The 26,587-nt window shown below is 43.2% G+C and overlaps 1 protein-coding gene across 3 annotated transcripts in view; it reads right to left on the bottom strand.

Annotated features, from left to right (window-relative positions):
• mgat3b (beta-1,4-mannosyl-glycoprotein 4-beta-N-acetylglucosaminyltransferase b) overlaps positions 1-26,587 on the bottom strand; it is a 69,836-nt gene that overhangs the window by 23,801 nt on the left and 19,448 nt on the right. Inside the window, exon 1 of one of the 3 annotated variants that reach the window (XM_076729647.1) lies at positions 19,672-25,544. The exons of the other annotated variants lie outside the window; for them this stretch is intronic. The gene's annotated coding sequence lies outside the window, so the exon portion shown is untranslated. Of the gene's footprint in view, positions 1-19,671; positions 25,545-26,587 lie in introns of those variants that run through there. 3 annotated transcript variants of the gene reach the window in all.

The raw sequence follows: 26,587 nt of genomic DNA, 5'->3' as shown, positions 1-26,587 counted from the left end.
AACGAATTTGTTCAACATGTGGCTGCAAACCTCGCGGGGTGTGTTCCAGAAGCAGAGCGTTCTGCCTGCCTTATTTTCTTATCTTGCTCAGACTTTGCTGACTTTGGTCATTTTTCCTTGATATTTGCGCTTGTACAATGGGCAAGTAGGCTCTGTAGCTAACATTTTTTCTTTTCTGTTTTAATTGCGTTTATAGTTGATGTACGATCAGGAGCCTGCAGAGGGCATTTTATTTTGAAAGTTCACTCTATTCACTACACTGTTCCTGTGTCTGACTTCCTGTCTGGCCGGATCTGCTCTGTGCCGATGGACGCGTCGTCTGTTAGAATGAACTCAGCGTGTGTCCTCTGTGGAGCAGAGTGGAGATAAGCTGGCAGCGATCAGCTCGGTCACATGCATCACGGATGGAACACGGATGGAACACGGATGTTACACGCCCAGTGGAATTTAGGAGTAATCCCAAAACAAGAGGAGGACTGTGGGTGAGGCTGAGGAGTGCCGATCTCTAAAGCCACAGACAACATAAGCGGACTGCCCCTTTAACAAATAATCCCCACACATGAAGACATTTCTACCACATCAAACACAGTATAATCATTGTTAACAGTAAATTCACGAATACTAGCAGCAGCAGTAACAGCACGAGTGTCAGAAGATTGACTAGTACGTGTGCTAGCAGTACACATAGTATTTCAGCAGTAATAGTAATGGTCTGAGTTTGAGTTTTATGTACTTGTATAATTTTTGTTTGCATCTGTAAAAGCTGCCCAGTCATTGTACTTCAGGGACAACGAAGCCTCGCTCAGCTGAACTCTCTCTTTCCCTCCATCAAGGCTTATTCAGGCGTTTTCTTTCTTCACTTCCCTCCCTCCATTCCAGCGCTCTCTCGTATTCTGACACCAGCGTTTTACAGAGGCAGTGAAGACACGTTCAGATCCTGATCCTGCCTCAGCTGCCATCCTGCTGCACCGTACCATTTCCTCTGTTATTAGTTTTTTTTTTTTCTCTCTGTCTCTGCAGAGTCTCATTCCAGCAAAGGTGGCTCTTGCTGTAATGGCACACTGCCTGCCCCCCCCCCCGTCACTTCAATTTAAATGTCACATGTTCCTGCACTGCTGTGATTTCACTTATGTTGACCGAACCATCATATGCTGTTCAGAAAGCTGTCAAGGTATTGCTGTGATGTATTATTATTTCAGCATGTAGCTCCATTGTATTCAGTGCAGCGTGTGGTGTATTGTTAAGGCTAAAAACAATCTGAACACAAGGTCCACTCACTTAAACTCTGCTCACATGTTCCGGAGGTGTTCAGAATCATACAGCTCCATGACAAACAAGCTAACTCAATCCTCTGATGAAGGCTGCGATACACTCAAAAGAGGCATGTTAATTATTAACCATTAACAGACTAATTGCCATTAATAATTCAACTGATTAAACATGTATTAACTGACAGTGCAGGTTCTATGTACCAATTTCCCCAGAGCTCACATATGTGGACTTTTATTCCATGAAGCGGTTGGTCGGCATCATTGAGGCAAGATGAAGAGAGCAAAACGTAGTCCAGCATGCACCTGAAAAATCAGTGCCGGTGGAAAAGGGAAGTCCGTCCTAACAAACTATCACATCAGCGTTAGCTAGAAGAGGCTGCAGTGGCGCCTGCAGAGGCAATAACTCCGAGGCTATGCTTTGAGGTGGAAAAGGACATGATGTCTATAAACAGTTTGGAGAGTGAGGGATTTTGTTAGCTGCTGAGCTAAAATGAGCCAGGCGCTCGCATCTCTTCAAGAGGTACAATTACTGAAAAAGGAAAGAAAGACAAGCTTAAGGCGCAGTTAGTTTCAGCCGTCAAGGTGTCTGCAGCCACTGGCTGCTGGACTGCAGAGACTTACGTCAGTTACATGGCTTGAGCCGAGATAATTTTGAACTGCTTCACCCTTAATATTTTTATTTTTAATTGAATTTTTCTTTCTGTGCAAGATCTCATTCTAGCAGGGCTGCACTGCCACAAAATCAAATTTTAAACTTTAACTTGTGGATTAAAAAAAAAGACAATACCAGTCTAACTGTCATCAGAGCAACCGTAACTTTTAATACTTCAATAAGCTTAACAACCTCAAACTTGTTTAACTGAGAAAACTTTGCGAGATGTGGCTGAAAGTCACAAAAGTTGTGTGAAGATCATGTGGTCAAACTACAGATTCCAAGGTCAAGAATGAAGTTTCACCATCGAAGGCTTCAAAAACTTGAATAACTTAAGAACAGTCACTCAAAAAATGTGTCTTTTCAGTGTTTTTGTTGAAGTCAAATCAGGCTCAGTTCCCGTGAGCGTAAAGCGCTTTGCACGCGGTAACATGCTTGTGCAGCCTTGTCTGCTAATGCTAGATGTCCTCTACAAGATATTGGACATATTTGATGAAGCCAGCCTTGTTTGAAAAGCCAAGTGCTGAAATTTTATTTGTTGCACCATATAATGAAATTCCTAGTTTGGCATCCTGTCCTCATCATCATTATAACCTCACCTCTCCTCCTCTCCCCCTGATCTGGGTTCAGTGCCTGTTCAACCTCCAGAATATTCTCTGGACCGAAAAAGCTAATAAGACTCCCTGCAGCCCCCTGATCTCGGTTCAGCTGCCACGGTCTGCAGTCTTGTTGACTGAACACCAAATTGAAAAGGTGAGCCAATTACACATCTGTGGCCTACAGGAAAACTTCCCTCCGCTATAAAGAGCTAACGTCCATCTTCCCAGTTTCCTACAATGCCCTGCACTGTCGTACATCACTGTGCAGCTCCGCTAATGAACTCTCTTAAAAAGCAATTTTCACTGCAGTGATTCACTCCTTCAGTCATTTGCAGCATCCATCCTCTTTTTGCCACTCCCACTCACTTCCGGTCTATTAGAAGCCGAAAGGCCAACTGCTACATCTTGAAGCAGCAGTTAGCGCGTTACCACATCGCATTGTGATTGTATGGTGGACTTACTGTGGATGACTTCCACTAGCGTTTGTATAACATCAGTGGTAATGACGGTGCTCGGCAGACCGTCTTGACAGTAAACAAACATGCTCTCCTTGTTGCAATGCTTTCCCCAGGTGTGTCATTATTTTCAAGACAGGATGAAAACATCAATTCTCTCTCTGTTTTTTTTTTCCGCTCGTCTCCCACCCTCCCATCCTCCCTCTCTTCCTCTCGGACGCCTTCTGAACTGAGAATTGCTTGCTGCAAGGACTAACGCTTCTATTTGTGCCTGAAGTATTGAAGTCATTAGTTTTGCTTGTGTGTGCGAGTATGAGAGAGAGTTAGTGGGGCGACACCGATCTCTCAGGTGGATCTGTTCGGGTATGAGCTCTACTGATTGAACACACAGGCCTCACTGTGTCTGTGTGGGAGAGAATGAAATGGCAGCAGACACTGCTTTTCTTACTGCTGGTTCTCCCTCTCTGTGTGTGTGTGTGTGTGTGTGTGTGTGTGTGTGTGTGAGAGCGTGTGTGTTTACCCATGGTGAAAAGCACACCTGCATGTACTCGTGGAATCCTTTCATCTGTTTTCATTGCCCCCTTCAATCCGCTGCATCCTCTCCAGCCGAAAGCAGCTGGTGTTACATTTCATTAAAATCAGCCGGCTGGTTAATGATCCGGTCAATGGACGAGGTCAAGATACCAGTCCATTCCACGTCATTGACGCTCCAATCATTACAGCTTAGCTGTAAACTGACCCTGATTAAACAACATACAGGTGTGCACACAGGCCTGGATTATCTAAAGTGGGTCAACACTCAAAAACAATCTAGGCTGAAGGATACGCTGACACTTCTATTGTCTGCGTGGCTGCCATTGTTATCACAGAAACAGGAAGATGGAAGCTATTAGAAAGATTCCATTCTGGCTCTGGTTAAGCCTCATGGTCTTTGCATTAGTGCAGGCAGTAATTGCTGAACAAACAGAATCAGGCCTGATGGCCCCAGAGAGTGGTGCCTTTGTGTCCTGTATTGTTGCTGTGTAATGCATAACACGATACGCAATGCTGAGAAGTGGCCACGCCGGGTTAAAGGAACCCACAGTCAGGGAATCTACAAACATACATTCAATTCATGCAGCGGTTGCTCAATGTAACGCCCCCTTCTCTCATGCAACAAGGCCAGTAATGCACATAACTTGTTCTGCAGCAGCAGACAGTCGGCTCCGAGTCAGGGGTTACACCTGAACGCAGCTCCTTCAGCCTCAGCAACTGCTTTTAATTACAGGTCGATGGAGGCACTCGAGGAGAAGGCATGATCAGACAGAGAGAGCGGAGAGTGAAGAGACAGCGATTAGAGGGAGGAATGTAGGGAGTCAAAAATCAAAAAGAAACAGCTCGAGGGAGAAAAAAGGGGACGAAAGGGCAGTCTTAAAGGGGAAGCACGAGTGTGAGAAAAGAGGAGGGTTGGAGCGAGCGGTGGTGCAACGGCAGGATGTGTGGCTGTGGATGCAAGTGAGAGTAGGAAGGAGGGAGGCTGAGAAGGAAACAGAAATAGAGAGAGAGAGATGTGGGGGAGGGATACAGTGGAAGCACTGAATAAAGAAAGAGCCAGGAGCTCTGAGTGTGTGTGTGTGTGTGTGTGTGTGTGTGTGCGTGTGTGTGTGTTAGCGTGCGAGAGAGAGACTGTAGACGGGATCACAGAGAGGAGGAGAGCTGGAATGGGAGAGAGGATGCGCAACACAAAGTTTTGGAGGAAGAGATGAAACATTTGGTACATTCATATGCACACAAACATTTCATGAGTGTGGATTCACAGATTGAGGATAATAGTTTAAGGAAAGAGGAAAAATCCACTCTAAATCACACAGTATGATAAACTGCACTGATTTACATTTAACATCGCCAAAGCACCGTGCGAGCCTGCATTATATGAATCTTTTGTCAATTAAAACAGTCAATTACTGGAGCTAAAACAATTAGTTGATTAATCGCTTAAAGCATGTGACAATTTCCTGCTTTTGGGTTAGGGTTAGGGTATTGTGGTGTTTCTGTTTTGTTCTTTTGCTTCTACTTTCTTTAATTTTCTTATTCCTTTTTTTTATTTTTGTTTCCTTCTGTTTAGTCATTTCTATTATTATTGTTATTCCATTTGCCTGTCTGACAATTATTTTATTATCATTATTGTTAATATATATATATATATAAAATACCGTTTTTCTCATTCTCATGTCACACAAACACACACACACACAAAACCACAAATGTTATTGTTGTTGTTGTTTGTTGTCACTGTAATGTCATATTGCACAATTAAAAAAAAAAAAAAAAAAAAGTGTAGTAATGGAAACACTATCCAGCCCAATTACTAATTCATCTTATTTATCTTTCCCCAACCAATATGCATGTCGACAAATTGAACTCCAACCAATTTCTATTCTGAAGAGTCTTGGCTGGCACACAAGCTGATACCAATATATCTACGTTACCAAGCCAAAATGAGCCAATAAAAATGGCCCAGTAACAGGAAACGCTTGAACGGATGAGTTTGGAGTTCTGTTCTGAAAGAGAGGAGTGACACTATGCTTTTCTTTCCTATTGATGAAATACCACCTTAGCACAAGCTCAGTTACTTACGGCGTTAGTTCTAACATTGAAAGTGTTTCGCTGTCACCCACCAAAAAAAAAAAAAAAAAAAATCTGCCATTTCTTTGACAAACCATTTCATAGAGGGAAATCACTAAGCCGTACTGGTGCCAAGAGGAATTTGAGTAATCCAGCTGGGTTAATCGAGTTCTGCCTCCGAGATTACAACCTTAATGCGAGTAAGATAACTCTACAGGGGTTTATCTGACAGTTGCAATATTACCCTCCTGGCTCTAATCAAATTATTAGAGTTCATGTAAATACAGTGAGCGACGGAGGGAAAAGATGGAGGATGGAGGCAGAGTGGCCCGTTAGAAAAATCGACAAACGGACGCCCGCAAGGCAAGATGAAAGAATCAGGTGATCCCTGTCAGCCGTGTGATCTCGAAAAAGCAGAGAGTGGCGGTAAAACTGCTATCAGCTCCGCTCTTCCTGGCTCTGCTGTCATCTGCTCTTCACTCAATGAAAAGGCGACCAGAGAAAAGCCTGAAAGCGCTTGGCACACACGACCAGCTCCCTCAGACGAGCTCTCCACACACAAAAAAATTCACTAGCTTTCATAAAAAGGCGACAGAGGGAGTGTGAGAAAGAGTGAGGAATTGTGCCACACACATGGAATTTCTTCATTTTGAGTTTGGTCTTCCAGTTTGTTTGGAATAAACAGAACCAGTGGCGGCTGGAATGAACACCTCAACCTTCATTGACAGAAAAGCCAAACCCGCTGAGCAGCAAAGGATATAAATGTTAATGAAAATGTCACAGATTTCCAGAATTAGCTCAAAGCTTAAGGCTCCATTTTAGAAATTATGTCATAACAAATCACTTCTGGGTATGAAGCCAGAATGTCTCATGAACACAAAACATGTTATGCAGAAGAAGGATCTCTCATTTGTAGTTAGCAGCAATCCTGGCATCAAAGGTAGTGCCATATAAAAAGCCAATCAATCTCAGAGCCTGAACTAACATGTTCAGTTAATATTCACCGACAGTATCTGGACCATGTCACCGTATTTTCCTTCTGTCTTCCTTAAAGCTCAGTCCTTTTCATTATTGAATTACAGGTGGCAGCAGGAAAACGGTGAAGCGCATTTGTTTTTTATTTCAGTTATGCAAAGATGAGGTTTGTGAAAAATGCAGCTGTGTGTCAACTGAGACAAACCGAGGCGCTCGCAGACGGAAGTGAAAAGCCGTGTCGCCTGACCTGACTGGCTGCATCTGTGTGCACACAAGCAACTTTTAGACTTCATTTATCAGCTCCATCTCTTATCTATCGCAATCTAGAATAACTGCACAGAGGGAGAGGGTCACCACACTCTGTGATCTGTGCCGATCAGATTCTTAAGTACAGAAATAAAACTGGGCAAGAAAGACGAGAATGTATCAGGGGCAATTAAAAATGGTGACATGATACGCTCTACTGCATGTTTAAGTATAAAGAAAGTGTTCAAAGCGGGACAAAAGAAGAAGAAATCCCTGCACTGTGAGCTCAAAAACGTCTGATGAACATTCACTGATGCCGAGTGACAAAAACCTCTGCCGGAGCCAGTTAAAGGCTGGGAGTGGGAACTTGTTTTGATTTTAATGGCTGCATTATCTTGGCATAGAGGAACAAAGTCCCCCAAAACAGCCCTGCATTGCTTGATTGTTAATCATGCAGGGCAACCAAGCAGAGCCAACAGTGGCCATAAAACTGCTGAACAAACCAATACAGACCTATCATATTTCCCTTTGCTGAAGCAGATAAAGGAAAAGGGTTAAAGTCTTCATATTTTTTTCCATTTCGTTCTGTCACTGTTAGCCTTCAGCATGCATTTGTTGCCACAGAGTTTAAACTCAATGACTTCGCAGTGTTGAGAAACAATCTTGTATTCAAAATTATGTTTTGATCAGTGTATGGTCACCTGAATATAAGGATGTGTTTCAGTTACCTGAGAATGAGCTTTTTATACCCACAGAGGGAGCGGGTTCTCTTCCACGGAGACCACCGTGTTGCACCGCCATGTTTCTACTGTAGCCACGAACGGACAACCCAAACACCGGCTCTAGAGAGGATCTTAGAGAGATTTAGTGTCCATCATAGCCGAGGGCGAGAGATATTCAGCTGGTTGCGATCTGCAACCTCACCGCTTGTTGCCACTAAATCCGACATCCCGGACCTTTAAAGTTGTTGACTCACAAATGAGACATGAGTTGGTTTCAACTGAAATATGAGTGATCGCATTCAGCTGTAAGCCTGCATTCATACTCTGCAGTCTGCAGCTGACACCAAGACCCATTTGTTGACTCATACCACAACCACGTACCACCTCTTCACACAACGCCGGAAAAAAACAGGTTCAGACCTGCATTACTGTATTACACCAACACACCACACACACACACACACACACACACACACACACACACACGCAGCACCACAAAAACGTCCTCTGTTTGCTGCCCCTCATGCTGCTCACGGCTCTTTTCCCGTCTGAGGCCGAGTTTTCAAGCAGTGTGACAGGCTGATCAGCAGTTGCTGTTGCACGTGTGAGGTGTCCGATCGGGTTTGGCAGATTTATGCGACCGCGGCGTTGTCCAGACTTGTAACGAGTCCGATGCCAAGTGCGATCACTGGGCCTGTCTCTGCACTCCACAGCTCACTTATCTGTTGCGGGCACAGTTCAGGAGGCGCCGTGCACGCCGGAAAGTCAGAGCTGCTGGCGTATTTGTGAAGTAGGCAGTGAGTGTTTATTTGAAAAGAGAAAAATGTGCCTTTATGTGCGAGTGAATTCACGTCCTTTAAAACAGACTGTGGCTCTTTGTGTGCCACTGTTATCACCATAACACCGTTAAGCCGTCACACCACACACTCTCTCACGTTCAGACTTGACATTTAGGAAGTTAATTTTAGCAGCGGGACAGAACAGGGCAGCAAAGCAAATGGAAAGCAAGTCTGCAAATTAAGTTATACAGCCCCAGAATAAAAATGCCAGGAAATATAAACTTCTTAAAACCGAGCTTCACTCCCTTTTCCGTGATCCATGACTCGCCTGCGGCTTGAAATCCTGCTTTAACCTCTCAGTGACCCGTAGCAGAATAAAAAGGATGTGTCATTTTAAAGACATCTGCTTGGGAACATAAAATTATGCTATTTCCAAAAGCAACACGACAAACCACGAGACGTCCGCTCTGTTCTTAATTTTGGAGAATCAACAGTGGATCTAAACAGGACTGGCAGATTTCTGGATACGCACTGACCGCAGGCTTATCCTGAGTCAGAGAAAGTGTGTGTTTTTAATCAGTCTCTGTTCCATGGAGTCGTCAATTACAGGACACCGAGACGTGGAGATGGAGGAAATGCTAATATTGTAAATCCAAACACACCCAGTCTTGCTGTATGGGACAACACACTGCTTCAATACTTGGTGAACTTGTTTGAGAAAAACAAAAGTAACAAAGAGTTTGTGAAACACGGAAACAGATCTTGCAGCGTTACCCACAACGCTGGCACAACCACTGATGACAGATCTGCTTCCTGCATCAAGGCCTCTCAGTCAAAGCAGCCAGTGATGTTTTTTATTGAAGCAGATTCCATTCGTTTTCACCTGGTGAAAAGCTGAGCAGCTAAAGCTGACCTGGGTACAGTTCATCTGCTGGATGGGACTACTCTGGGTGAAGAGCTAGTTAATTGCAAAACTGCGCTGAAAAAATGAGCGCTGCTGTCCTTGACCTGAGCGTTGTTATATAATAACCCCAAAGGGCTGCAGAGAGAGGGGGTGTGACAGGGGAGGCAGATAATTACTGGAACTGAGTAGTACATGCTCAGTTTCAGACTAAATAATCAGCTGAATATACTGTCAATGCAATAAATGGGCTGCTTTTTCTTCAGGGGGAAAGATAAAACTGTACATTTTGTGCACGCTCTTGGTAATACTGATGCTGTTAGTGGAAAGAAGGAGATGATAAATGAGCAAAAGACACAAAAATATGTAAGACAAGACGAGACAGAGAGCGTGAATACATGTATAGAAAAATGTGGTGAGACACGATGGAGATAAAAAAAAAAGACGAAACAAGCGCACTGCAGGCGGAGGGCTGCACATCTCAAGACCAGAGAAACTCCATTATTCTCTTGGCCGACAGAGAGGTCACGGTGGCTGCAGTCTGCCGCGTCGGCACCAGTCGCTGTCAGAATCAGAGCTCCTTCAGTCTGAGATAGTGACAGTACAGCAATAAGACCACTGAGGGGGAGTGCAAGAGACAGACTGACTGATACACTTTTTAAAGGTTTTCAGCTGCCAGCTCGGAGACTGCAGTCTGGAAATGCTTCAATTAGGGTATCAGGGAGACTTCCTCTATTACCAACCCTCTGCTATTCCTCATGTCAAAGGTCTGCTTCGCTCAAATGACAATAAAAGCATTTTCACCGTTGCTGTTAGCGGTATCTAGCCATTTTTGGCCATGTTCTCAGACATCTATGTGTGAGCTATCTGTAGCTATCAAATATAAGAGGTAAATGGAAATATAAATTAAGCTCCTTAACACAACTTTACATATTCTAACCTTGTAAAGCTGTTGCAGCATTGCTAATTCAGACATCCAGCAAACACGCAGCAACATCAGGGTTTATAATCAAGTCAGCTTTCCGGGCCAAATGCTGCACCTGATTTTCATTCGTTTAGCTCCCTTGTGGTTTAAACTCTTGAGGGGAATATCTTCCTCCTCAGGTGCTCAATGCACCACTCCTTTTCAGCGGCTAATTGCTTACTTTGTCTGCCATTTGGTGATGGACAGGTAGCATGCAGCGGTTTGATCACAGCTCTTGTTCCTGGTTGATGACAGCAGGGGGGTTGAAGCAAAACAGCTGCAGGCCATACAAACCGAAACAATGACTTAAAGAGGTTAATATGCTCCACAGCGTTGAGTTGAGCTATAACTGTGTGGTTTGTCACTCCCAGTGACTCCTTTCGCATCATGCACAATCTGTTGATGCATTACTGATGTGCAAGTATTACTAGGTGCAGCTTTAAAATGCAGAAATGCAACATGCCTTCCCTGGAACTGGTCCTGGACCGGATAAACCACCAATGTTAATGAGGTTTGAATACCAACATAGCCTGTTGAGCAGCACACGTTATTCTGATGATAGAACAAAGTCATCAACTTCTCCTGCTCCGGGTTCTTTCTTGTCATCTCACACTCGAGACAGCAAGAAGGGAATCCGTCTGCAGGTGTCAGAATAAACTCACAGAAAGACAACGAACGACCCTTCGTACAAAATTGCCAGAACATGCTCTTCACACCTTTCCATGTCCATTGTACTTAAATGGAGGCCGAAATCTCAAACAAATATCTCAAAACCTGTACGAATAAAGCCAAAATTTGGCTGGCCAAGAATTGCATGGCTGGATACCACTAGAGGTAATAAGAAGATATGTTTTTTATAATATGGGTGAACAGACATTATAAATGTGTATAATACAAATCTGTGAATCGTTCGTGTGTTCCTGTTTGCATGATTTGTCCGTAGCTGCTCAAGCATTCATTCAATCACTGCAGCTCTGCATTCAGCTCCTGTTTCTTTGCCACTGGTGTCCACCTTGATCATCTGGCAGCTAACCGACTAGCATCTCAAGTGCCCTTACCTCTGCTGACCCTTCTCCCATTTCGACAGCATAAGCCTCACCTGCACTTCTGGCACTAACTGGAAAGGTCGAGATTTTAGTGGAAAAAGGAAAAGGGATGGGGGAGGGGAGAAAAGGAAAATGTCAGGCACCCTGAGCTACTTGTCAGTAGGACGCGTGTTGGAGAGAAGAGGCGACGTGCAAGCATGTCCGATCCCTCTGAGCTGGGTAAATAACCCTGAGCTGTTTGCTGTGCTCCCTCTCCTGCTAGCGCTCATGCTAATCTCCACACGGACGTGCACACTCAGATGCACGCGTACACATACACATATAACACCCATTGTCATCATTTTCCATCTTCCCCTCGCTGACACCTCATTGTCATTCTCTTTCTCTCCTCCTGTCTCTCCTTCAGTCTACCTCCATATTCCTCTCTGCTCTGGGCTTTTAAAAGCAGAAAATACAATTCGACTAGTTTTTGCCTTCCTTGTCATCTCGGGCCGACACAGAAAGAAAGGGAGAAAGTTTGCTGACATTTTAAAGCTCTGAACACAGAGACACTTTCTTTCTGTACAGTCAAATGTTCAGAGCTCTTTGCAAAGCATTACAGCAAATCAACATGACGCATAATTCATTATTGTGACAAATCACTGGAGGACAATGTGATAACAAACTACAAATGGCTTCAGGTAATAAAGGCATGATAGGCAAGTTGGAGAAATGTGAAGGTATGATTAACGCCGGAACATACTGTTTGTATTAACACAGTAAATGAGGGACGAAACAGATCATTTTGTTGTCAAATGAGCAGGTAGCTAGAGTCGTAAATCAGGCCCTGCCGAGATCCATTTGTTACGTGTCTGCTTTTACAAGACCTCTAAATGAACCTGGAGGAACCTGAATTTATAAGAGAAACAACGCAACACAGATTGGTAGTCGACGGCAGACAAGCTCTGGTCAAGGCTCGACGGGAAAGTCCAACCTGGACTCCCAAAACGTTGTGACGTTGTGCTAAAATAAAACAGCATGAGGTCATTTGCTAATCCCGTTTGACATACTCAACTGAAAACAGCACAGAGACAACATATTTAATGTTTGGCCTCATCACCTTCATTGATTTTTGTAAATATCTGCTTTTTCTGACTTTGATGCAGCAACACGTTTCAAGCAAGTTAAGACAGGAGCAACTAAAGACTGGGAAAGATGTGGAATGCTCCAAAAACACCTGTTTGGAACGTTCCACAGGTAAACAGGTTCACTGGTGACAAGTGAGAGTATCATGATTGGGTATGAAAGGGGCATCCTGGAAAGACTCAGTCGTTCATAAGCGAGGATGGAGCGAGGTTCAACACTTTGTGAACACCTGACTACATGAGCTCAGGAACACTGTAAAACTGTTGTCGGTAAACAGTTCGTTTGCAGCGTCCCGACTTTTTTTTGGAATCGGGGTTCTATGACTGCAGCAGTGTGTAACCGGTAAACTGTTTCCGCCAAGTGTAGACCGAAGCTGTGCATCAACTGCTGGGCTCAGGCCACGGGTAAACATGCAGCTATGCAGTCTCAGGGCACCCGCTATTCATGGTATGACTTTAAAATGAGGAGGCTATAAAAAGTGCCACAACAATCTGAAGGAACTTTCATCAGGCCCTTCTTAATCAGCTCTTGATTAGCTTACCGCAGGAGTTTTGGTATGCGGACCACTTACAAGTCCTGCTAATTAAACAACAGAATTGGGTGAGAAACAAAATCTTACATCAGAGGCATTTGGTAGCTCTTCGTATCACATGGCCCTCATCAGTGGATGGAACTGTCGATCCGCTAAATTACAGCTTTTCACGGTTTTTCACCCATGTTGGCTTCGGAGCTGGGATTCAAAGTTTATGCTTATCCTGAAACAGCACGATTTTGAGAAAACAATCTTAATAGCATATCCATTTAGAAGCATCACATGATGAAAAAATGTTATTTCTCAGTATCTGCCAAAATTACCTGTATGACCTATTCTACTACTCACAGGTGTTACTGGTTGTCCACTCCTTTGGTTAAAGTTTAAGTGCCACTCCACTCCATTAAGATTAGACAAATATCACCTCCGTGGTTCAAAGAGGCCAACCTTGACTGCTGCCAGGAAACAAGACATGAACTATGGCTTGAATGTCAAAGTCACATGCTTTGTACGATCCAGACTCCACCCTAACAGCCTCCCTTGAGTTCATGGCAGGAAAAGGAGAACGGTCCTTATTCACACGCCCACAAGAGAACGTTGGCCAGGAAAACAAAACAAAAGCCACCTCAAGGTAAACTAAACCCGAGGTTTGACACAGCAAAGACCTTCAAGCGCTCAAAAAAGAAAAATGAACTTTGCAAACTATCTGCTGCTGGAGACCATGTGATATGACAGACAGCTCCGGAACAGCAACTAATGGCCCCTTGAGGTGAAACTGTTGCATCAGCTATCATGCTTAGTGCTGGATGATCAACGCTGCTTTTTTTCTGGACAACAGACAACACGCCTATTTCTAGAAGGCCTTCTCAGCTTTATTTTTGCATGTTTAATTAACTTTTCCTGATTATGAATCGACTTCAGAGCCTCTTCGTTGACAACAATTACCAAAATGAAAATATGCAGAGTGATACATCTACTCTGCTGCAGCTTTTGTGTTGATTCTCCAGAATTAAACACGAGCAGATGGGTCACAGAGGTTTGATGAGCCACTTGAGGCTTCTCCTGCACTTTGGCTGATTTCAACATTTAAACAATGTAAATAATGACTTCATTTGCAGTGCATTTTTCCGCTTTAATGGAGTGACTGGAAGAGCAGAAGAGGGGGGAGGGAGGGTTCATGCAAACAAACATGCATCTTTGGATGAAACCACAGACATTTAATCTTGTCTCTGAACCTTTCTCCATACTGCAGCACAGAAAATAGCTGCAGCAACACCAAGTATTAATTTCCTCTCAGGGGAAAAGTAAATGTTAGTATTGAGAAAAGAAAACTGATATCCACAAATTGGATCTTGCTACTAAGGACACTGAATGTTTCCTGTAATACGGAATTTCTTATTATTTCATTCAATATGATGCAGGTTTCCATAACAGTCACACCATACGGCAGTTAAATTCACTAATGTGCTCGACTCTTCTGCAGTTTTAACTCATGTGGTAACCTAGCAGTGACTTAGGGAAATATACAGCTGCGCTCCAGTTGTTTAGTTATGTTCACCTGCACCGCTGAACTTTAACTTTGCATGTGCCCCATGTAAAAGTGACGCGGCAGGCATACAGTACGCTGCTGATATGTCTCCAGCACAGCATGAAAATGCTTCAGCGTTAGTTGCTCGTTTCATTCGCTAATGGTGCGGAACCAAAGCAAGCATCTATCCAAACAGCCCCGGTCACAGTGGGATGCCATGAGGAATATTACAGCCAAATGTCCACGCAAATGCAAAGAGAGGGAGGAAGTGACTACAAGAGCTTTGGTGAGCAGTCACTGAGCTGCACATTAATCATCTCCAGGACTATTCTTATGTTGATTCTAATTATTATCTATGCCTACTACGTTTAAATGCAACTTTCAACGTTGCTGCAGAATTTTCTGATGACGACTAATTGACTCATCGACCAGTTAAGTTCTAAATTTCAACAAGACTGAAACGTCTGATGTAACTGGATTACACAACACAAAGAAACCAAAATGTAAATTTAACAAAGGAGAAGTGAAATTATTAAATAACTAAAACAGGAAACATCATCTCAACTCAGCAACCATCCTGCACTGTTAAACAAAATTTCAAAAAAGGGCAGCAAAATTTTTGTGGAAAGTCATAATTCAAGCATAATCTTAGTATTAAAAATAGTTGGCAGTTGTAGCAGTATTTAATATATAGTTTTTCTACAAATCTGTGCACACAGGTTGAGTCTATAACAGAACAGTTATAGACTCATTTTAAGCTACACAGACCCCTGTACAAATGAATACCTGCCTGTACCTGAGGTAAAGAAAAGCCTCGTCTGATACATGCATGTAGACACATGGACATTAACATGACTGGCACCTAGACAAATAAGGGATTTTTTTTTCCTCTCCACAAAAATAGAAAAATTAGAAAATGAGCACCTGTCCCATCAGGCCGCTCTGACTGTCTCTGGAGGGAAATGTGAGAGGAGGGAGAGGCGACTGGCAGCTCATTAAACCCCGGAAGACAACCTTGTTAATGATGCGAGTGGTGGGCGAGCGCGACACTCAGCTAGCACCTTACCCATGCTATTAGATGTTACAGGATGACAGAAAAGTGCAGGCACAAACACACACAGGCAAATGGATGGATGCACAAAGACAAACAAGCAACAAATACATACGCAAACACGACAGGCGGGCAGAAGGCAGTCAATTTACTGCTCCTGACGACTAAAGAAAAAGCATATCCTTATACAACACTGCATAATTCCCATAAAGCGACAAGATCTATTGAATCCCTCGTAATTCAGCAACATCTGTCCGCTCCTCCTCATCTTGACTCTTCAGCTTTCAATCAGCTAACATGCACACCACAATTACAGAGGGCCTGTTGGTGATGTTAGGCCTTCCTTCTCGTAATGGCAGGATGAGACGACTGTTGTAGATTTGCATGTGTTGGCCTCCCTCTGAGTGCTGTTTTGCATACGGGTGTGCAGCTGGGACTGGACCCTGAATAATCACATTGTCTTCAACGCACTGAGAATTTCTGCACAATACCTGCTTTTATATGGTATTATTAAGTCATGTTAATCTGTTGTTTTCTCCGCTATAGATCGGGTTCAGAGGGACAATCTGTCCTTTAAATGCTGCTGCCCTTGACACAGTTCTGTTAGAGTGGATTTCAAAGGATGCTTTTCAAGATGTTCTAAATGCTAATTTAAAGTCCTTTCAAACCTGATAAGAAGAGATATCCAGTGGTAGTTTGAAGAGTTTGCCATGAAAACCATAAACTTTAAGACACACTGCTGAATACTGGGAGAAAACAGCCGCTGGGAACTTCAGTCTACAAGGATTACGCACTTAATCTTTCTAAAAATGAAAAAAGTTGACCTTTTGGAGAAATGGGGTTTCTGTTCAACCACAATGACACGCAGCTTGGACAGAGTGAACGGTAAAGTTCAGTCCGATGCGATCCATAATTCAGGTGTCGATACATGCTACAGAGAGGGCGTTTTTTTTTTTTTTTTTTTTATTTAAAAAACACACTGCACGGTCTTGATCGATGCTGCGAGGAAACCAACACCAACAAAACAATTTTCAGCAACATTTGTTGGACCAGGCAATGAAGGGAATTCTGATTAAAACTTAAGATCAATGCTTTGGGGGAATGTTTTCCAGGATTTAAAGGTGTGTTTTTTTTTTTAAAGTAAAATCATGCCTAGGCTTGAACTACCTGTCCCCTCCTAACCGAACACCTGCCTCTGAGTCTATAGCTATTCTTAGACATTTTGATGTTAAGATTTGTTTCTCCCTTTTTTTTTGCCATCTGTATCCCATCTGTTTCAAAGCTACTTTCTATGCCTGCAGGTTTTTCTCATGAAGGGAGGCTATTTGCAGCATCTTAAGCAGAAAAACCTGAGTATGAAGCGATGGAGAAATGCTAAAAAAATGTCCTGGAAAACTGGGATACCTACCTTTAAAAATCACTTAAATCAAGCAGCCCCTGACACGGGGTCACAAACCAGGAAAGGCTGTGAACTCCAAACTGCAGTGACTCTCTTCACAAGTTGCCCCACTAAAATGCTCCCAGCAGCTCCTCCACTTCATTGCTCATTCAATTTCCTGCTCTTTGCATTGCTTACATTTTACATTTTTTGGCACCAGGAGCAGAATAAGCTTAATTTCCTGGATCACATCTGTTTCAATCAACCAACTGTAAAAAAAAAAAAAAAAAAAAAAAGAGTAGGCGAGAAAGCCTCTGGCTCCCCGACAACAGAAAAGAAAAACAAAATTCCTCTGACCTAAAAAGGATCATGACAGAAAGACGGACTTAGAAGTGAGGAGAGAGGAGATTTCTTTAATGAGAGTAATTAGTGTGAGCAGAGGAGGACGATGTAGGAGACAGGATGTGATTCAGAGGGGTGACGTGAGGTTATTCTAAACGTGATGAGTTTCCAGCCCTCAGCGACTCGTGCTCTGGGATAGGTGAGAAGGTCATCGCGCCACCATTGTTCATCTGAATACGTCTCGTTCATGTACACGCAGCTGAGCGAGGGTGAATTGTATTCTTTGATTAGCCGTAAATTAAGTTTGCCGTTAAGGACAAAGAAAGTCTGGAAACGAAACACAACAACAAATTCCTGAATTAAGACGACAATGGTGAAGCCGTCCCTCTGGTTAAACTGTGGTACAATTTGAACACAAACGCAGCTGTATGCTCAAACAGATAAATTGGATCGTTTAGACGCACAAACAGCCTCTCTATTTTGTGATAAAATGCCGCATTATGTCCCTGAAACAGTGAGGGGCACAGAGCAGTCGGGGGGCTTTTCTCCGACTTCATGCCTCGTCAATGAGTCTTTAAGAGCAAATTATGGACGTATGAACACACAAACACACACTTCCTGCTTCACACCAAGCCTTGCTTCTCAAAACTGAATGGTAATAGTGAGCGTTGTTCAACGGAAAGAGCACTTTGCCGGCGCTTTCTGTATCAACATGCAGCTCAGAACGACTGCTCGTTTCAAGCCAGAGCTCCCAAAAAACACTGCTACCAAAACAACGCCGCCGGTTTTTAACCACACAGAAACACCGTCAATCACTGTGCTGTGACATCACAGAATGATGGCAGTGTTACTGGATGCTGAATTTCATGTCCATCTTTGTAGACCTTCTTCTGAAAGAGGTGGTACACCAGGACACGCTGATCAATTTCACTAGATAATAGCCTAAACACCAGCCTTCAGATGCACGGCAGTTGTAGCGTGACTTGTTTTATTTATTTCTTTTATGTCTTCTCTTAAGGCCTGGTGGATCAGCCACAAAATTTGGATTGGATAAAACAAGAGGAACACACATTTTCTTATCTTTTCCGGCAAGCTCTGGAGCAAGTGACAGAAATGCTGCTTTCAGCAAAATGAGAAAAAGAAACTCAGCTGCCGCAATTAAGCAAATCTGTTGTACTTTATGGAAAAACAAGGCTAAAAGTCTGCAGCACTTGTGCAATGCTGAAGCTGCAGTATTCATTGCACTCCACAACGTGACAGCTATGCATTGAGTGACAATCGCATAAATACTGGAGACAAATAGTTTTTCTTGGTGATGCTGCTCGTGGGAGAACCATAGGATGTTTAAAATCAACAGCATTTGTCATTAAGTGTGAAGCTGCTCAGCGTGCCACAGTATGCTCATAGAGTGATTTTAAGACTGCAATGTCTGCCTGAGGGTGATGGCAGACAAAAGCTGAGCATCAAAACAAAAAACAGGATTCCTCCTGTAACGGGTGAAACTGTACATTGTAAAAGACAATCTGTCCATGAGATCTGACATTTCTATTCTATGACTGTGGCACTGGGGGAAAAATATGGGAAAACATTAGTATTAACCCTTTGTTGGTCCTTCATTTGCTCCTTTTACAATCAAAAACATCAGATTTTGGCAGCCTGATGGCTCACAGGACGCAACAAAAGCGGTTTAATCCATTTAATTTACTGTTTATTACCCACAGTCATCTAAAGTCTTGATGGACCCTGTTTTTCACTTAATCCACCAAAATCCACCTGTACAATAATAGAATTTTCTTTCAACAGCCTTCCAGCACAATCCAACAGTGATGAAAAACACAGCGATGGCAGATTGGCAGTAATGGCAGGAGAGCTGCAGAGAGGCAGCGTGACACAGTGCCAGAGTCAGTCAGAGAGAAGGAGGAGGAGACGAAAATAGGTAGAGAGGCAGGGGGTGACATGAAATGAGAACACAAGAGAGAGCGAGCTGAGTGTGTGTGTGTGCGTAACAGTAAGACAAACTACACATTAGACAAGCAACCTTATGATGATAAGCACAACCTTGAGAGTGTAGGAGCAGGAAAGTAGTTTCCAAGAGTCAAGTCGCCCCTGAGCAAGGCATTTAGCACGCTAACAGTCCCACTGAAGCAGCTCTGTCTCCAGCAGCTGATGACTGCGGTCATCGTGGGAAGCTTTCATGTGTACAGCTGCTTAAAAATGTAAACATGTTAGCCGCCCCAAAACAGAGGGAGACCGTAAAGAGCTCGTTTGTGAAAGCATCTTCGGGGCCAAGGGCTCGTTGCTGTGATGCTTTTGAAATACAATTCCCAGTTGCTGCCTGTCAATCATACTGCGAAAAGATTCTCTTTAGATTAAAAGCAAAGAAACCAGCCTAAGACTGAATTTCTTTCGTCATATAAATCCGCAATCGAGAGCTGTAAAACAGATTTTTAGACGAAAAAGACACAAAAGGAAAAACCCTAAATTTTGGATCAGTCACTCACCTTGAAAAGATTTCCCATTAGTAGAAAATCTACCTTTTCCCCGCAGCTCCATTCTGTGCATTAGTCTAGGAAGACAAGTTGAGCATGTATGGAAGAATTTAGAGTCTACACGCAGCGCCTGATGTAAGTGAGGTTTAGGTGAAGGTTACCGAAGGATTTGAGAACATGTTGCTGTGGGAAAGCTGGTGCACGAGCATGTCAAGACAAAGCGAAAATGTTGCAAGGGAACAGGAAGTGAGCCGTTGATTAAAGGAGAAGTACTGAACGTCCAATCTTTTGCTTCAGAAAATCCTGTGCATTGCCCGGTTGGGTTTTAGTACATGAACTCAGCATGTGCAGCATGATTATGTGTCATTTGCTGGTGTTGATACAGTCAGCATGAGCACTTCTACCTGTCTGTGGGCTTTTATCTCCTGCTGGCTGATTTATATTCAAGTCGTGTTTTACTGTGTGGCATAAAATCCACTGATTGCGCCGTACAGTACGAGAGCAGAACGAGAGCAAAGAGGGAGCTTGTGTTTTTGTGTGTCACAGATATGGAAGTGTCAGAGCATATGTGTGTGTGAGAGAGAAGACAGATCTAACAGCATGTGTGTACACAAGAGACAGCCAGCAGAGTGTGTGTGTGTCTCTGTGTGTCTGTGTGTGTGTGTGTGTGTGTACCATCCCTCAGTGTGATTTTTATCACATCCCAACTTCCTCTTCTGCCATCAGTGCAGCTCTGAAAAACTGAAAAATGGGCGCTTTAACTTTGCACCACTTGTTAAATCTTAGATCAGCTTTGGTTCTTTGAACTGAACAGTACAAACTGAGCTTTGTGTTAAGAATAAGGGCGTAACAATACACAAAATGTAGTTTGAGCTCAGTTTTGACACGTTAAGGCACTCTTATGTGACATCTCTGTATGGATCAAACTGAACTACAAACATAGATGCATGAAAAGGAAACTTATGGTTGGTTTAAAGCACTTGACGATCTCTATCGCCAAGTGTGGTTGCAGATGTGCAGGGATCAACGCTCCTGTGGCTTTTGTTATCACTTTGCCTTTATCTAACTCTGTAGCAAGATATCACTTGAGTCTGTACTCACCAAGCCTACTTTAGAAATAAACTACAGCAAATGAGTCACCTGTTTGATGCATCTCTTCTGTATGTAATGTTACTCGTTTTCCCCTGGGCATGGTCAACATGAGGGTGTCCAAATGCTGGCTCCGTGCATCCATTCCTTTGATACAAGCTAAGCTAGCATGACTAGCATGGTTACAGTGCCACAGTGTCACACTGCCAAAGCGTCCTGGGTGGAACTGACATTATTGGCACTTTAATCTACATACAAAAATGACTTAGATAATTAGTATTAAACTTAGTTCATCCGGTACCAAACCAAACACCCTGTACCAAGTCACTAGAACTTGTACTCCATACAACGCCGCATAACGAGCGTCAGGCAAAATCTGGCCCATGACTGCAGGTTAGTCATACAGAGGTTAATAAACACAGAGCTGATAAAACTACTAACTACAAGCTCCTCGTCATTGTCAGGACCGTTTGCTAATTTGCTTGATATGCAGACAGGGTTGTAACAGATGTCTTAAACTGATATACTGATAATTCATTACCTTATTATTGATTAACAAGACTGAGAGTCTACATCTATGCTAGCATCTCTGTGAGGCAAACTGGCGCTCAGAGCTGAATGCTAACGCAGCTTGCTAACATGCTCAGAATGACAATGCTAACGTGCTATGAAGGTATAGTGTCTAGCCTATTCATCATCTTAGCTTAGTGTTTTAGCATGTTAACATTTGCTAATTAGCACCACAGACACAAAGCATAGCTGTGTTACGGCAGTTGATGAGAACATAAACATGTGCCCCGAATTTCATACCCGTTCATCCAACAGTTGTCATTCCAGACCAAAGATGTCAACCTGCTGGTTACTACAGGAGAAACCATGTCATCACCCAAGTCAGAGGGCCTCATCCTCTGGGAGTAATGAACATCAGCAGAAAACATTCATGGCAATCAATCCAACAGTTCTTGAGATATTTTCAGTCTGGACCCAAGTGGTGGGCCAACCAAACGCTTGCGTGGCTAAAAATAACAGCACTAAAAACATTTCTGTACAATCAAATCAAAGTTCTTATAAACAGAAAATGAAACATGTGACCCAAAGCTGCAGCCTGACATTGCATCACAAGACTGATCATCACTAGAATGCAATTTTATAGCTTGTAGGCCTCAAGGTTAACTATACCTGAAAACAATCATTATGCTGGCTCTACAGAAATTGCTCTGATTGTTGCAACAATTTTCCTCAGTGGTCAAGAGAATGTTGAAGCCTCAAAATGGAGTTATGGCCCAGTAAAGGCTAAGGAAAACCAATACTGGGAACACTGTCAGAGGGCTATCCTGATGCTTGTATCACTTACAGCCAGAGGCTTGTTGGTAAATCAAAGAAATGAAAGCATATTCTTCTCCAGCATGATTGAGAATTAGCTCTGAAGACAGTGAGCGCAAAATTAGAGACTTGCAGGAAAAACTTGAAAGTGTCAGACGTGTGTGGAGATGAGCGGAAGCTAATGTGGACCAACAGTGTTAATATGCAGCGCTTATTAGAGAACAAGACTGCTGTTGATTCCAGTACAGTGCTTCTCATTATGTGTGTGTGTGAGAAAGCGAGAAAGCATTGTGGGGTTGAGCATAGGCCTGGGTACAGAATATTGTATATGTGTGTGTGTGTGTGTGTGTGTGTGTGTGCGCTCATTGGCTCGCCACTCTGTCTCCAAGATAGTGCTGGTGGAACACAATGAAGCCCATTCAACTCTGAAGCCACCTCCTGTCTCTAGAATAGTGCTGTATCACAGCTCCTGACGGGGTGGGAGCATGTGTGTGTGTGTGTGTGTGTGTGTGTGTGTGTGTGTAACACATGCACATGCATGCATACGCTAACATAATCCTCAATAAAGCCATCTTTGAATTGTCATTATGTTGATGCGGTGCCATCATGAGCAAATGTGACGATGGGATGGCGTGTGAATTACAGTAACTGCTTCGTGTAATGTCCGTGCACCGCAACATGCTTTGTGAGGATGTTCACCGAGTCGCATGTTGAGCTCACACAGGGAACCCAATGGCCCTTAAAGCTCATCAGTGATGAAGAATAATGCATGAATACCCATTTCCATATATTGAAAACACAATATGACAGCATGCCTAGCTTCACCGTGACATGGCTGTTAATCCCCTGTGACAGCACGATATACAGCCACATTATTTTCTATGAGTATAATATTACTTTATGCAGGTGCTGTAAGTTGATGAGCACAGCCAGACTTTTCATAAAGAAGACTTGCATGAGGAAGAGGTGTAAGTCAATACAACCCTCAACACTTAAGCTCAAGAGAACAAGAGTTTACAAAAGGCTGCAACCCGAAAAGTCTTCGTATCTATTTCAAGATTGAGCTGCAGGAAGTAATAAGTGCTTGTCTTCCACAGCAGCAGTCATTCTGTCAGAGTAGGCAGTGTTTCTCATATAGTGCCTTTACTTTGGCGGCCCACTCAAAAAGATTTGCGCCCACACACTTCTTGGTATTATTGTATTTATTTCTGCCTTTCTAAATTGTGCATGCGGCCTGCGGCAGTTCGTGATCATATAGAGGAAAAAAAAAGACTTCTCTCATCAGGGGTGGCTTGTGAATGCAATGTTCCAGTGGAAAGTGAGTAGTACATTTACTCGAGTATCGTACACAAGTACAATGTAAAGGTACTCGTTCTTCACTTGATCATTTCCATTTTATCTTATGCTTCTACTCCGCAGCATCTCAGAGGGAAATGTTGCTTTACTTTTAGCCATGCTCGAGACAGAAGCGTTGGTCAGTCAGTCGTTTGATCCAGATTGAAATACCTTAACTATTGGATGGATTGCGATGAAACTGAGTGAAGCTTTTCTGTTTTAATTTCTCTTTCTTCTTGGAAAATATTGGGAATTTATTAATAAATAAAAGGACCTGCATGTTTGGGTCTCAGGTTTCAGTCACAGCAACAACCCACTGATATTCACAGACAAAAACTGTCAAACGGCTCAGTAAGACTGGCGAACAGTCACCCGCAGCGATGGCTTGGTGTAAGCATACAACATGACCTGCACAGATTGTTTGTGTAGTCACTAATCTGAAAGAGTATCTTCGGTCATTGACAATGTATATAAAGGTGTGTAAGCCTGACGTGTTACCTCACACAGCTGTTAAATGTCACCTGACTCATGGGTGTAGTGTGTGACCTGTGCGCTCCAGAAACACACAAAGTCCCAAACACACCTGATCTCTCACATGACCTTTCCTTACAATCTGTCCTCCTTCTGGATAATAGCTGCAGCTCAATTAAACCTATTCAGCTCCCCACTGCCCTGTAGGTATCTACAACAGAGATACGGTGCCGATGGGAGAGGTGTCTGCTTACACAACCTTTGCAGAACAAGAAAACTCCAGTGAAGTGAAACATCGAGCAGAAACACTGTGTTCAGTATCTGGCTATGAGGCAGGGAGGGTGGGAAGGTATGCTGCTCTTAAATAGGTCTCATTTATTGACCGGCTTATATGCACCACTGACTGACAATCACTGACGACAGAATCAGGTTCAAAATCCATCCAAATTGCTGGGACATGATAAAATCAGGCCTTAGGTTGTGCAATGTGTTCCTGGCTTTGCGCTCAATGGAAAATGTTGAACATGTGTGTTTTAAGATTAATCTTAATTTCAGGTCAATAAGTCGTGTGCCAAAGGAAACAACCGGGGTTCTGCACATTTCACTGACTTTCTTGATTCGCCTCTTGCATTTAGGAAAACATGTGAAAAGAATGCGAGAAGCAGTCATGCGCTTGTGAGGGAGTTAATGGCGAAGAGCGAGTCGAGGATTTCATTACAGCTCAGCCATAGAGAGGTAGAAAATACGAGGAGAAATGTGCTATTGAGGGCTAAATGGATTACATCTCTTAGGTATAAAGTTGCAGCTCCCAAACAAACTCAAGTATATTGTGATATTGATCTTCTCCAGACTTTATGAAATTTCAAAACCTAGAAACACATGCATGCACCAAATCAATTTCATATTTAACAATGATGAGGGTGGTCTGAAACACACACACACACACACACACACAAAAAACCACAGAAAAAGGCTGCTAACTTCCAGTGAGATGACCATGAAATGTGTCTGAAAGCTGTGAGAAACAAACAACTATAGACACAATGCTGACACAAATAGTTCATCTCCATTTTTATACAGTGAGATTTGGCAGTTTGTGTTTTTTAAGCAGAACACATCCGAGATGCCGATGTTTCAGCAGAGGTCGGAGGTCATGAACAGCCAGCAGCATTGGTTTAGCGCTCCAGTGGAAACTGCCTCCCTGCAGTGGGTGTAATCTCATCAACAGTGGAGCGGACTGAACCTGTGATCTTACGAGACGGTGTGTTAAACCACGAGGCCACCCCAGCTGCTCTAAAGCAGGATCTCTCTGTGCGTATGTGTGTGAGCAATTCATTTAAAAAGGCACATGACAGCAGTGTAACGCACTCACACACAAACAACTATTAATATGCAACTCTGTTGGTAAGAAGATGATGTCACGGGGAGACAACGAGGTGTGATATGACGAATATTCCCACATCCCACCATCCTCATCAAAATGCATCATTCATTCACTCCCTCTCAGTACCACACACGCAAGCACACACACACACGTCACACAACAAATCCAAGCCTTAGGTGATTACAACAAACAGGAGGAGGGGACTAAAATGTAAGATTTTCACCACCTCGGGTGATAATATGAAATAATACACAGTAAAATACCACAAAATCAACTTGTGGTTCGTGGCAAAATCTTTATGGCTCAAGTGCTCAATTAAATTCTAAACTTTTCAGAGATGTTTCATTCTAGTATGAAGAACAAACAGGAAAAAAAGCATCATAATTCTCCATCTACTGCAGGGCTTCGCTCTCTCAGTACGTAGATTTATGGACCATGCGCCAGCACTGATGATGCCATAAAACATTTAATCACATTACTAATACTGCAAATTAAAAATCTTTAACAGAGCAAGTATTAACGATGCCTAAATCGATGTCGGTCCTCCAGTTCGATCCTGATCTTGTGCAGCCAAACACTTGACCCCTTCCCAGCATGCCACACAGGGGAAGCGCTAATGTGTTAACAAAGCGACCAGTGTCTCTGCACAGTCAAAGCATTTTGAAGTGGAGACTAAAAGTCACACTGAAACCAACCTTTCCAAAGATGACTGAGTCACCGTATGCCGAGCATCACGTCGCCTAGTCAGCTGAAGAAAATCAAAGCCTGAGTATGTTTTAATCTGCCCTGCTGGCTGCATGTACATCCACTGATGAGAGAATTTAAGATTAACCTACTATCCTACAGCCATGGGTCAGTCGAAATAAGAGCATTAATGTGTGGGAAAGAGTGTGAATCCCAGCAACAGTGGGTTTTAGCCTACGTGACGGCCCTGGCTTACTGGTTCTCTTTGTGAGCAGTCTTGTTAATAGAAATACAGAATCCTAGCTGAAGCGTTACCTATTACCAGGGGTGTAAAGATTAACAGATATATATGAGTCAGATTTGGTTACACTGAACAAAAATGACAGAAATTCTGCAAGAACAAAAAACCCCCAAATAGTTAGAAACAACTCCCACTCTCTCTACAGTCCTGTATCTCGAGTGTGTGTGTGTGTGTGTGTGTGTGTGTTGGTGCATGCACATGTCTCCTGCTAGCTCGCCATGTTCCCCAGTCTCAGCCATCCAACCCTCCACAACATCCCCCCAATCTGTAAAATGCTGCCTGATATCGTTACATTGCATTAGCAGTCTTCAGTATGTGCAATAAAATATGCCAATGAGGCC

The sequence above is a fragment of the Chaetodon auriga genome, chromosome 4, assembly GCF_051107435.1.
Source record: "Chaetodon auriga isolate fChaAug3 chromosome 4, fChaAug3.hap1, whole genome shotgun sequence".
Taxonomy (NCBI): domain Eukaryota; kingdom Metazoa; phylum Chordata; class Actinopteri; order Chaetodontiformes; family Chaetodontidae; genus Chaetodon; species Chaetodon auriga.
Note: the sequence above shows the minus strand (reverse complement) of the source record. Positions and strands in the feature narration are given on the sequence as shown.